Consider the following 14,059-nt stretch of genomic DNA (forward strand, 5'->3'; position numbering starts at 1 on the left):
TTTGAAGGTTTCGTTCCAGCTCGGTTCCATGGTTTCGGTTCAAAATGGCCACGTCTAGTTCAACCTAGCCTACCGGATCAACAAGGAGCTAAGCCTGTTCCGAGTCTAGCTCCCTGTGACTCAGACCCGCTGGGTTAGACAGGTCAATCTAGCCCGGCAGGTTCTATACCCCTATTGGACAGAGTCCTAGTCAATGGGACTGGTGAACCGCAACCCGGAAGGTCGGGCCCTTTGAGCCAGTTAACCGGTCTATGCCACCACTACTTGAGTGTATCTAATTCTAGTTGTATATTTGTTAATATTTTATATACAAGTTAAAAGGCCGATAAAAAGCTGGGTTAAGCTTTGGAAAATGAAACGAAAATGGATAAGCTCTATCACAAAATTCCGGTGGTATAATCTTTGACTTTGGAATGGGTTCATCTTCATTAATCTTTATTTATTCACCCTTATTTATTCTTCCTTAAGTACCCGAATAGAATAGATCGAATATCATTCAATCACCAAAGGGCTCCTAGGCCAATGACATTGGTCCCCTAATGAAATGCGAGTGTAGAATTTTCAAGTATCTCAATTGCAGTGGTGGTAACGCCAGTGTGGGTTTAGGCTTGCACCCCACACTTCACATGATCAAGTGAGATTATGTACGTTGGATGATCTAAGAGTGCTTTTCACATTTGTAGAAAAAAAAATTAATCAACTTCACCTCTATTTATTTTCTTTTTTTCCCTATTTTTATTTTTATTTTTATTTTTTGCAAAAACTATTCTATTTTGCCCCCAATTTTTAATCTTTTAAAAAATAAATTACTACAACATTTTTGACTGTCAATGGAAGTAACGCTCTTTAGAAACAATTAGTGGTGAAAAAAATTCTAAAAAGTAATTAATTTATTTTTAATATTTTAAAAATTAAATAATTATATATTAAGCAAAATTATATTTGTCCCATACTTTTGTCCACTTAACTCCAACATGACAATAAAACATATTTTCCCATGTTGTAATCACTCACCATTTCCATATGATTTCTTAATTTCTCTTTTCCATTACTTATTTTTAATAAATATATGATTTTTTTTTCCTAATAACCCTATTAAATAATAATAATAATATTTTTTAAATGACCCCTAAGACCATTATATTTGTCAAAATGATCATGTAACCATCCCATCGAGTGTCGAATCAAGCACCCATGCAATCGATTAGGTCATCGATTAAGTATTTTTTAAAAAATTACTTATTTTTTTCATATTTTTAACCTATCTTTTTTTATAATTATTTAAATAATTTATTTGTGGTTTTTTAACCTATAATAATATTATATAAAGAAGAATGATTTTATCCTCCACAAATTTTGTAATGAAGATTTAAATTTCTGTCAACTAAATAGATTTGTTTTAGAGCTTATTCATTGAATATTTTTCACATGAGAACCTCAACCATGAAAAACTCAATAGATTTATTTCAGGGCTTATTCATTAGTAATTTCACAGGAAAAAAACTCAACCGCGAAAGACATCAAGATTTAGTGGCTAGAGTCCCTAATATGTGGGAGAAAAACCCAAGATCGCCAGCGCAGTGCCACCGCGACAACTTATGCAATTTAACTTCTATTTCTTCTAAAATACAAAGTCAGTGATTTCAACAGGGCCAAAAGGAAAAGAAAAACATGGCAAATTAATTCAGAGAATGAAGACAGGAATTTATGAGAGCGTAAAGCATTCACAACTCTCCCGTCAAAACTCAGGAGTTGCAGTGATCAACAACATATCTGCAATGAACTCGCTCACAAGAAGTTCCTTTGTGTGGGGCCAGATGAGAAGCGCGAGGTCAAACCCTGACCCATGCTCTTCGAATCCAAATCGACCTTTTTCCGACCTGCTGACAAATCGTTCTCACGGTCCCATGGTTTCCAAGGGTGTGCACCAACCCATTCTTCTTTCTCGGTCTGCTTTGATTTCTTTTTCGGTCGTTTGCCCTTTGCTCGATGCTTTTGGAGAAGAGAGACAGATCGCTTGGAAGCATTATATTCATCAACCAAACTAGCATTTGAGCTTCTTTTGCTGTTCTCACCATCCACGTCAGAAATTGCTTTGGCTTTGTTGTAAGCTTCTATCAGAAATTTTAGTGTTCAGGGTTCATAAATCATGAAAAATGAACTAGCATGAGAAATTATCGAGTTCAGGATCTTAGTCACGAAGACAAACGATACTTGAAACAGAAAATCACTGTCCAGATTCTAAATATTTTGGAAATATGAGAGCATTGTGAAATGTAAAAAAGAGTCATCTTAAAAGTTCAGTTCAGTGTATCGTCAGTAATTGCTGGTTATCAGGGATTATCAAAATTCAAGCCAATAAAAACAGTGATTGCACTAACAGTAATAACAATTGATTCAAAATTAACAATGATGCCAATAACAATTCCAAACAAAAGCAACAATTGATTCAAAATAGATGCCACGTTGCGAATTTTAATGTTTACGTCGAAATTCTTCAGACATTTTTTAAGATTCATTCCCAAATAGAGCTATTCATCCAACTTTCTAGCACCTTCGTGGTTAAAAAGTGAATTAAATTTTCCTGAAGGCCCTACACATACCTTTTTGACAAGTTAAAGAACAATCGAGCTACAGATGAGAAATTTGCAACTTTGCCAGTGACAAATTATTAGGAGCTTTGCTGGTAAAGTTGCTCAGAAATTGTGTTGTTACCGAAATCAAATGAGCTGTAAGTTAAAAATTACTAGATACTCTAACTAGCAACAGACATGAGGGATTAAAATCGTACTTCAGCTTTGCTTTTTCTGCTCTGTCACTGGGGGAGTCGGTCCACACACTAGTATCACCTCGTCCTTCTTTGCCTGTTTTGCTAAATGATGTAGACTGCCTAGGCGGCATTCCCGGCTGTCAAAGAAACATTACTCAGAGAACAAGATATACTTGAAACGAAAAAATGGAAACAAAATCATAGGATTACAAAAGCCCTTACTTTCCTCTCAGGAGGCAATGTTGTCATCCATTCATCTCTTTTGGGAGCTTCTTTTACTACTGCCAGAAGTTCTTCATCTCCTTCAAGGCTTATACCTGCCAAAACAATGTGCTTTTAAGGTGATGCGATACCCGGTTTACCAGCACTACAATGTTAACATTTCCTTTCAACAGCATTCAAAGAATTAAAACATGAAGATGCTGCACCACTAAATACCCAAGAAACCATAGATGAGCAGTAAAACTTACCAATACAAAGATAGATCACATCATTAACAGGCAATACGATCATAGATATTGTTTGGATAACATGGTTTGAAGTTCTATGGAAAATATTCCTTCATGAATTGAGGATTTATGATATCCATTTCATGTGATAATTCCTATAGTCTTATTCGCAGGAAAAATACTAAGAAACTGACTACTAGAATAAAGACAGGAGAGGCACTAGCCAGCTTCAACTTCCTGATATTTAGATAAAGGAAGCCAACGAAACATGCTGCAGGTGCTATTGCTTCCCGCTTCTAGAATTTTCTAGGCAGAGTTGAGAGGATCAAGGTTTGCTTCTCCACAGTTTCAGCAATATCATCAGTTAGAGGTGAAGGAGTGCTTAGTGACAATTGGAGTCGGAGAAAAAAGCCATGCCGTCATAACAGGGTTTGCGTAGCTTCAGTTCTAGGCTACAAAATGCTATGCAGGTTTTTCCTAAAGAAACATGTTTCTTGGCCATCTATAGTTTAGTAGATTAATCCAAATATAGGCCAACTTGACACCAAAGGCAAGTAAAAGGAAAACATGAATCAATTGGTTAGAGTCTGAGATCGGCAATTCCATACTCAAACAAAAGCGTAGAATTGCTTCATGGCCATCATTTACAACAATTACGGATACAAATTTATCACAAGTAAAAACTTTGAACATAGACTAGGAAGCCTTCTATCTTCTATTATAGTCATCAACCTCAACTCTGCTAGCTCAATGAGTACATGTTCTAGCTTTTTTAGCCAAATGCAAGAATGATAAACCTTTTCCAATAAAGGGTTCTCCATCTTATATTGAATTAAAATCAAGTGACCTTAAATATAGATAGTGTAGCATACAGAGATTTACACCAATGTTTCTCTCATTATCCATGAAAATAAGCGGCAAGATTAGGCCACACAAACACTATTCTTCTTGGAGTCAAAGAAATAGCCATTTAATTTTGGTAAGCCTCCTACGAAATCGAGATTAAACCATTCACAGGTAAGTGAGCTCAGCTCCCAATGGTCACCAAACTGCTCATAAATGGAGCAGAGAGTATAAAAGGCATTTGGCAAGTACTTTTGGAGCACTCCTGATGCAGCCTCAAGTTAAATTGGCTTGCAGAAGTTAAGTGAGAAAAAGAATTTAGGGAATCAAGGAACAAAGAGGAACAAGACAAAGTAATCCGCAAAGATAGAGATAGATAAAGCACCAGAACCTCTTGTTAGAGTCACTAACATACTGCTAGAAGCTTGATTCCAATATGTTTTCTTAAATGATGCAATGGGCTTCTTACATAGAGGAGTAATACAATAATGTGAAAGGAATCATCTAATTTCTTATCCTAAGACCCTAAAAATAAGGATGATAAAGGAATAACCTCCTTCCATTCTAGACTCCTATGAACACTGAAAAGTAATTATCTCCAGTAGTTACTATAGACTTCAAGGATAGGAATGGCACTAACTCCATATTCTACCTATACCAAGAATGATTTGCATTTCAAATCCCATGCGCAAAACTCTACAAAAATATTACTCACATGACTCATACTTCCCTCCCTAGGCTGTGTCATACTACTAACAATCTTCTTCAAATTATTGTCAGATTACCGTACTTAAGTCATGCTAACATGTCAAGTCACTAGGTGCACTAGATGTGGCCTTTTTTAAGTTTAGTCACGTCAACCTATCACTTCATTCAATAGCAACAAGCAGGTGCCAAGTAGAGGAAAAATTCAGAATGGGAAGGATTAGAAATGCACAATAAGATTTTTATTGCTATAAAAAGTAAAAAAGAGAACCTTGTGATTGTCTCCATCTAGCAGCTTCCCTTAGTTCTTTCAGCTCAGCCTGCATGACAAGAAAGATTACCAAACACAAGCAAAGAATGAAAAATATTTCAAGAAAGCTGAGAATTGAAAGAACTCTTTCAGTAAACTATGAACGAGTGAAACTAACATTAAGTATGAGAGTTGGTGCATTTATTGGCAGTAATAAGTACTAAGAAATGAGTCAAACCATGAAATTTTGGTGATTCTCTAAAAACCAAAAGCAGAGACCTCTAACTAAATCAGTACCAAGGAAAAGTGTAGAACAGCGCATACCTCAAACTGTTCTTGGTCTTCTTTAATTTTGATCTTCTCATCAATGGCTTTTCTCTGAAAAATAATTATATCAGATGTGATAATATATATATATTTATATCTGATGCATCCAGCCATCAAGGTTCTTAGATAATTAAAAGTTCAAAGAAATAGCAAAAACCAGTGAAAATGAAAAGCAAGCTTTGCTTTAAACAACTTCAAAACCAAGTCCTATGCTACTGAAACTTTTGTATTCTTTTAATGCAAAACCGTGGGTTCACATTCCTTGCTTTTTGCAGTTGAAGATGAAGTTCTCCCATTGCCTTGAACATCATTCTTACATTATTTTTGCTTGTAACTATTTTATAGATAAGTTGGCTATAGGTTGGCTCCTTGAGTCATATAAGACAACTATAGAATCCCCACATCATTCTAAGCTTATGCCACAAGATAAGTAACACAACAAACATTTTACAAAAACCAAGAATTATGTGAGCCTAAAATAGATGCTTCAGTTTTTCCACGTGAAAAGATTTTGTGAGCCATATCCTTTGAACGGAATTAGGTAAGTTTTAATGAGATTAAAATGCTTTTATCTTTTTGTAAATGGTTCTAGAGTGAATTCATGTCCCTTATGTACCTTGTGATATAAAACACAAGATAGAATGCAAAAACTCTCAAAAACCACAAAAGATTAGACCATAGATAGAAATTTCAAAAGAATGAGAAATTGACTTTTAGGTTGAGCATCAGACTTCACCTTAAAGGCAAACTCAATGCACATAGGAGAAGCAATTGAGTTCATGAGGTCAATACTCATGGCATTGAAAGATTGTGGATGATTGAGTGTTATGCAAATCATACTTGGGCTTGTATTGAATATTATATGTTGTTGTCAAGGAAAATATCAGTCAGAATATCACTGGGAAACTCTATCATGATATTTGTCAATAAAGATAAGAATGTGGCAGCATGCAAATCATTAAGGAGACGCTCACTGCTGCTTGGAAAAACACACGTCCCAATTTTTATGTAGCCAGCTTCTAGAAAGTATGCTAGCCATATTGCAAATAATCAAGTTGTCGAGCAGTGCTACAGTTTAGACGCAAACTAACCACATTAAATGGGCTTTATTTGACTTACTTACAAAAATTAACAAATGTAGAACTATAGATTACTTCGATTAAGTCAAGAATTTTTCATGATAAAATTGTTGAATTGAAGATTTAGGGCATAATTAAATAATAGAGAAAAGACTTTCTTTGGCATGTCCCATGCCTACAAATTAGTGAAGAATAAAAATAGTGGAATTAAGATCAACCATGCCATAAGCCCTATATTCTTGAAACTTTGTATATGCAAAAAGTAAAGATCTATACACTAATCCTTAGGCCTAGCACTCAGCCGGAGGATAGAAACAACATGCTACAATTCAGACCTAGCATTGCCCCTATAAACCGAGATTCGTGAAAAAGAAGAATTTCCAAGATTGCCCTATCACTGACACTCATGAAAGTCTTATGCTTCAATAGTTGGTGGCAAATAAAAATACCATTGGTCAATTACATTTCAAAGGAAACTCTATAAAAATGTTTCAAGCATGATCCAAACTGGAATATTATAGGTTTCTAGCAAATCAAAAAGGAATATTAAATATACAATAAATTTAAGAAAACGCAGCGATTTCTTTTAGCACTATATACAAGATGATCATAATAATTATGACTAGAAGGTCGATGCTTCAACAACTTTTTGATGACAAATTGGAAGCTTAAGACCATGGCAAATGGAAGAAAAGAAATTTAACATGATAATATGGGTATCCGCAGTAATCTTTCAATGGGCATAGATTATAGATGTTAAAAGATTGTTCAAATTATTAAAACTACCAATAAATGCGAGTAACCCAATCTAAGTAGTTTAACAAACAGCAGAAAAAAAATAAGCAGATATTGCTACCTCTTAACAGAAGGTAAAAGCAAAACAAAGGCATACACTACTTCCTACACAAGCCAACAACAAATTTTTCAGGAGTCGAAAAACATGCCTTGTCAGGATCCTGAAGGTCTTTCAAAGCTTGGTTCAATATCACAAAAGCCTGGTGTGCTTGCGGGTGGGAGCATTTGTCGGGATGAACCATCAAAGATAATTTCCAATACCTGAGAGTATGTGTTAGAATCATTAAATTGATAGAAGGCTTTACATGTGTATTCAAAATGCCAATTATAAATGGTAATGTTGAAAATAAAGGAACCACCATCGCCGGTGCTATTCAACCCGAGCAGAATGCATCGATAGCTATACATAAAAAGGCTAAGCAAAAAAACGACTCGTTATTTGAGTATTTTGCTAAAACCTACGGACACAATAAGTAACTGAAAATATAAAAGCATTCTTCTAAGTAGAAAAACTATATCTCGTAGTAAGCACATGTGATCACCTCTTTTTTATGTTATCAAATGACATTTTCCAATTCACCGCAAGCACATCATATGGTTTATCAACCTCAACCCCAGCAATTCGTGACACCTGATCAACATCAATCATAAGCTCAATTCAAGCATATGGAAATACAGCTATCTAAAATTATTAGAGCAAGACAAAAACTCAATTAGTCAACATGGCGACTCAAAAGAATGAACAGGTAATAACTACTAGACAATCAAATACTAAATTAACAAGTGGTTTGGAGTTAAAAATAGACAATAAATCTGAATATGGTAGTATTGCACAACTCGCTTGGATATAACAATGGAAAGAGAACCAAAAATCAGGCCTATCCAAATCTCCAATAAAATGGCATATATAGGGTAAATGTGGCAAAGTATCTGCCACATATGAATCTCAATTACTTCAAAAATATCACAAAATATTTTTTTGGGTCTAGTCAATATAAAATGAGACAGCTTCCTTCATTACTTATGTCCTTTTTTCTCGTGATTAGATCGCCCTAGACAATACTAAACTATTGAAGCAGTAAATAAATCCAGCAGCCCATACAGAATCAACTTAAGGTTGTGAAAAACACCCAAGAGCCTGAATCCTTAGCAACCATGCCAACCATGGCATGTTTTCCAACAAAACTATTCTTCTTCCTTGACATATACGCAACCCACCAGTGATGCAACTTAACCTCCCTGTACTTGTATCTGATGATATCTGATGATTTTGCTCTTAACTGCTCCAGCGGATTTGGTGCCTATCAGAGCTAAGGTGTGGTATGTTATGCTCACATGCACCAAACACAGCAACCTCTCTTGTTCAATTTATGGAACAAATTACTACAATGAACCACACTCACAATACTATTTAATATTTCTTGATAAGTTACAGCAGTAGACTAAACATTGATATCTATGATAATTAAAAAAAAACTTATGAACCGAGTAAGTTCACAGCATAATTACATATTGCTACTCGTTGAGCTACTGGTTGATGATAATCGCCCTAATTTTCCTTTTATTCTTGGTTGCTTCACTTTAGCATGCGACCAAAAAGTATCATCATACAAAAACTAACGATATGGAGATTGTTTTTATCTCCAACAACTTTTCATAAACCAATTGACACACCTAGGAAAAACATTCTCATCTTGCTCATAATAATAATTTTTCATAGAATTGCATGGTAGGAATATAAACAATATCTCAACCATTAATACTCGTAACTTATTAAAGGCCTTCATATTTTAATTTAATAACTATACCACTTGAGCCAATTAGTTCATATTAGGAGGGAGGTTGCTTCAAAGGGAGTAAATGGGGAAAATCAGAAAAAATGCTTTGCCAAGATCCCGTTACCCCATTTTGTACTAGTCTAATGTTGGCCCTCGAAACCATCCAAAGTGGAGGGAAGTTATATTTCTTCATAAATTTTGATTTCATGAATTCATCACTCCTCAAGCAACACCTGTAAGGAGACTCTCACCGTCAACTTACCCCAATCTCATAGAAGTGTCATTCAGCACTCATTTCCCACTTCACTTCACCACAACCAAACGCAACCCTATTTATGATTATAATGCATGGTTTAGTAGCACTTCATTTCCATGTCACTCCTAGAGGCATAATATAGCACATGTATTAAACCAACTATAAGGTATGAACAAAAACAAAATGATGAGACACTCATAATCATTCCATCATCTAAAACATATGTGCTAGTCAACTCTGAGAAAAGGGCATCAGAAAAAACCTTGCTCTACATATGAACTTACCTTGAAAGTTCAGAGATCAAGTGTAAAACATCATTTGCCCATAATTATGAAAAGGAATTAAAATGTAAGAACTGCAGATGGTTAACCATGTCAAGTACCATCATCCTACTTTATAAAGCTTTAGTTTCAATAGCAATGGCTATTGACAAGAACAAAACAGAAATAATTAATAAGCAAGTGTTTATAGCATGGAACAAATTCCACCCACTAATTCAGCAGAAGAAAGTAAAATGAAAAAGGCTTTTTGAAAAAGAACATCCTAACTTATCAATTTGTCGCCGTGAAAAGAAAAAGAGGACAAAAATCATCTATTATGACTAATAAAAACTCCGCGTCGTGACTTTCTTTTGCAAAGAAAAAACCTCGAGCTATAGTTGCAAAAGCATGTTGGATGGAAAAAGTAGATTGCAATCAGGACACTGTTGTTTTCCTAGTAAGCATGAATTTTGGATATTTTATTCAGTGACATAGAACCGCTAACTAGTACCTCTTCAAACCTCTCGCACTTCATTTGTCGATTCACCAAAGAACAATAGCAGTGGAGGAGGGCCTATAAATAAATCATCAACTCGCTTCCCCGAAAGTCCAGAGATATTCACAATACTTCAAGAGGAGAAATAATAAGATGGTTAAAAATGCACAAATCACTCAATATTTTCAATCATGAGAAACAGGTGCCTGAGAATTATATGAGAAGAATAAATATTTAGTAAGAAAAAGAGGAAATAGACATGAAATTAGAGTATGAACAGTTACCAACTTGTGCAAATACTATGGCAGAATATCATTGAACATACCTCAGCGTAGCCTCTGCTTGTGTCAATTCGAGCACTGCAGCCAACAATTCACTTTAGATGGCATTTCGAGTCCAATTACCCTGCAGCACATCAAATAACCACCGAGAAACAATAAGGAACAGTCAAGCCTCTGATACTGAGAAGTCTTGATGCATAACATGCAGCTATACTATAAATCATTATGGTACAGTCAAACCTCTGATAGTGAGAACCCTTGATGCATGGCATCTAGCTATACTACAAATAATAGTAATTGGTAAAGCATATATTTGGCAAAAACATTTTATCTTTTTGAGAAATGCAAAAAGTCAAAAAATTTTGTCTATGCACTTTTGAATTAAAAAATGATTTAACAAAGTAAAAAGACAGCATATAGAGAGAATAAAGAGTAATGCAAAGACTGGAAAAAATTGTCACCACTGATAAAAAAAATTTTAAGGTGTACTTTTATTTTGACAAATGAAAGATCCAAGTGGGAAAGTAGTGGATTACATTACACTTTCAAAATGTAAACCAACTGTAGTAACCTTAAAAATTGCAAAACAAACTTAAGAACAAATTAAAAAACTATTAGGTAGATAAACCCATAAACATCCATGCCCCTCAACAAATTATATATCGACATCAAGCGAAAAGGTGGGAATCGTATTTTTATCATGTTTAGCCTCATTCTAAAACCCATAATATGTCATTAGCAGAAAGTGGTCTTCAAACCTAAGCATTGATCACTAAGGTGCACATTAGTTGTTGTGATAGACCGGTCATGGCCAAAGTAAAAATGACCAGCTGGATTTCAGAATCTCAAAAATAGAGAAGAATCAGAGGTTCCCATAGGCTGATTTTTTTTTTTAATTGTTGTATTTTTTTTTTTTTTGGGTTAGATAAAAGGGTTGCCTTTTCCATTACAACCACAAATGGTGCATACTTAAATGTGTCCTGGTTTTATCATATAAATAAATATGATATTAATGTTTTACTTAAAGCCACACATAAATTAACAGTGGCTTCAATACATACACTAAGAGTGCACAAAAAAGATTCACGAAGAAATTGCACAACACTGGGACAACAAGAAAAAAAAAACTACAACATGGAGGCCATAATGCAAGAAAATCAAAGATAAAGCCATACCAGGAGAGTAGAAAGTTGAGGGGACATTCAATAACTAATCATAGTTTTGCCATTAGTCAAATTACTATATCAGTGAGAGGAAAATTCTAGAATTTGCATGAAGCAATCCCTGATACAGGATCAGAGGATCAGTGATCTCTAACAAAGATCTCAAGCTTACAAAGCCAAGCATGATCCAGTCTTGTAGCCTTTCTAATCAGATGCTAAAGCATACTGAAGCACATTTACATTCTCACATAGTCATTATCACATCACGTTTTATAATGCTCAAATTTTATGGAGATCGGTCAATTAGTTTGCTTAATGATACTGAATGGACCTGGTAAGCACTGTGATAAAATAATATTGACTGGTGGAAGATACTAGATCACATGTAGGTGCATGGCTTGAAGTTATAAATGATTGTGTGAATTTATATAACATGCAACTCTGGTTTCAATAACAGAAGAAAGATGAGATGTAATAAAACTGCCAATATATCAGGAAATAGGCATTTGTGAAAGTGGATAATTTGGCGTGTCAATTGAAATTTATCTGATTCGACAACTTTCCAGAGTCATAATCCTCAAGGTATTCATGTAAATCATGTCAAAAAAAAAAATTTGAAGTCATAGCAGCCATCTTTTACAGATTTTGGGCATATATATAAAAGCATAAAAAGGTGTTTGCATTAAATCTGGTGAGTTTAAACGTCAGATAAGGAAAAGTTACACATGAAGAATTTGTGCAACTTTACTGTTTTATATTGTGTGTGTGTGTCTACAAAGTTTGATGGGGCGTACCGGGGTATAATCTGGGAAGCACGGACACGGCAAAACTGCCGACGTACCGATGTCGTGCCGGTGTCCGACACGGATACGCCGTCGACACGGTCGGACACCGTATCCGACACCCTCTCATACGATTGGACACCTCTCGACATGCCTGGATACGGCCGAACTAGATTTTTGGTGGCGAAGCTTCGTCTAACCTTAGGTTGCAGAAGTTCGGGTTGAGATTTTCGCAGGCATGAGGCTTGTGAGAGGATGAAATTGAAGTGACGAGGGCTAGAGAGGTGGAGGAGAGGCGCTGCGCGCGGCGGTGACGAGGGCTAGAGAGGTGGTCCGGTGGAGCAGAGGCGCCACGCAGGTAGGTGACGAGGGTTTGAGAGAAGGAGAGGCGGGGTGCTAATTGGGTTCCAAGCCTTTTAAATATTTATTATTTGTTTTTTAAAATTTTGTTTAAACTCAAACAAACATCAATTGGCTAGGGTTTCTCCACAAACATCAATCCTGCCCGTTCATTTATTATTTGTTTTTTAAAATTTAGTTTAGACTCATATGCAATTTATTTTTTTAAATATTTATTATAAGATAGGGCTTTTTTGGGCTTTTTTTTCCACTATAACCATGCTTTTTTTTTTAATTATTAAGATAATCTTACCTAAAATATATTCATCCAACTAACCATGAAACCATCACATCAACCACATCTCATCACCCATATTTTTTAAAATATAAAATATTAGGTATTTTTTCAAAAACACCTTTTATTTTAAAAACAAATACAAAACAAAAATATTTTATTTTTTAAACCATTTTCTTAAGTTATTATTAATAAATATTTATTATTATTTTTATAAAAAATCAAAAAAAAATAAAATAATTTTTTAACTGGATTTATTTTAAAAGCATTTCTTTTAAAAAATATATCATTATTATTATTAAATAATAATAATAATGATATATTTTTAAAATAAATTCCGTTAAAAAAGTTTTGGTGTTTTTAAATAATAATAATAATATATTTTTTAAAATAATATATCTTTTAAAATAAATCCAATTAAAAAATTATTTTATTTTTTCGGTTTTTTATAAAAATAATAATAAATATTTATTAATAATAACTTAAGAAAATGGTTTAAAAAATAAAATATTTTTTTTGTATTTTTCTTAAATAAACGGTGTTTTTGAAAAAAATACCTAATATTTTATATTTTAAAAACACATGGGTGATGAGATGGGGTTGATGTGATGCTTTCATGGTTAGTTTGGTGAATATATTTTGGGTAGGGTTGTTTTAACAATTTAAAAAAAAAACATTGTTATAGTTGAAAAAACCCCTAATTTTTTTGAATTATAAATATTATTGAAATTATAATTTACTTTTAAAGTTTCGTTGTGTTTGATTAGTGTCAGATAAGTCAAAGTTTTTGAAACTATCACTAATTTTTTTGAGGGAAAATTACTGTTCACCCCTCGTCATTTTCAAAACTTCCCAAAAACCCCCTCCAACTTTTGCACACCCCGGACAACCCTCCGTTATATTTTACATTCTCTTTAACCCCCCGCTGGTAAGTTGAAGTGGGTCCATGATATAAAATTTCTTTTTTGCCCTTGCAAAAGGAGGGAAAAATGGCGCCCAATCATATCATGTCCGAACTTTATGCATAATTTTCCAATTTTGTTTGCCTCCTGCTTGCTTTGTCTCAAACAAAATTTAGAAGGCTCATATCTTGTTCTTGTTCTTGTTCTTCTTTTTCTTCTTCTCATTTGGTGTACTCAATTTTAGCTTTTGCCAGGCTAAAATTTGGCACGCTTCCGGTGTACTCAATTT

General features: G+C 34.3%; 1 non-coding gene and 1 pseudogene across 1 annotated transcript; both read right to left on the minus strand.

Annotated features, from left to right (window-relative positions):
• Positions 1-1,596: 1,596 nt before the first annotated feature.
• LOC120251360 lies at positions 1,597-10,561 on the minus strand (annotated as a pseudogene).
• Positions 9,500-9,565, minus strand: LOC120252457. Its single transcript, XR_005533990.1, has one exon. It is a non-coding gene; the product is annotated as a small nucleolar RNA snoR101 (small nucleolar RNA).
• Positions 10,562-14,059: the final 3,498 nt, after the last annotated feature.

The sequence above is a fragment of the Dioscorea cayenensis genome, chromosome 20 (assembly GCF_009730915.1).
Source record: "Dioscorea cayenensis subsp. rotundata cultivar TDr96_F1 chromosome 20, TDr96_F1_v2_PseudoChromosome.rev07_lg8_w22 25.fasta, whole genome shotgun sequence".
NCBI classification, from domain to species: Eukaryota; Viridiplantae; Streptophyta; class Magnoliopsida; order Dioscoreales; family Dioscoreaceae; genus Dioscorea; species Dioscorea cayenensis.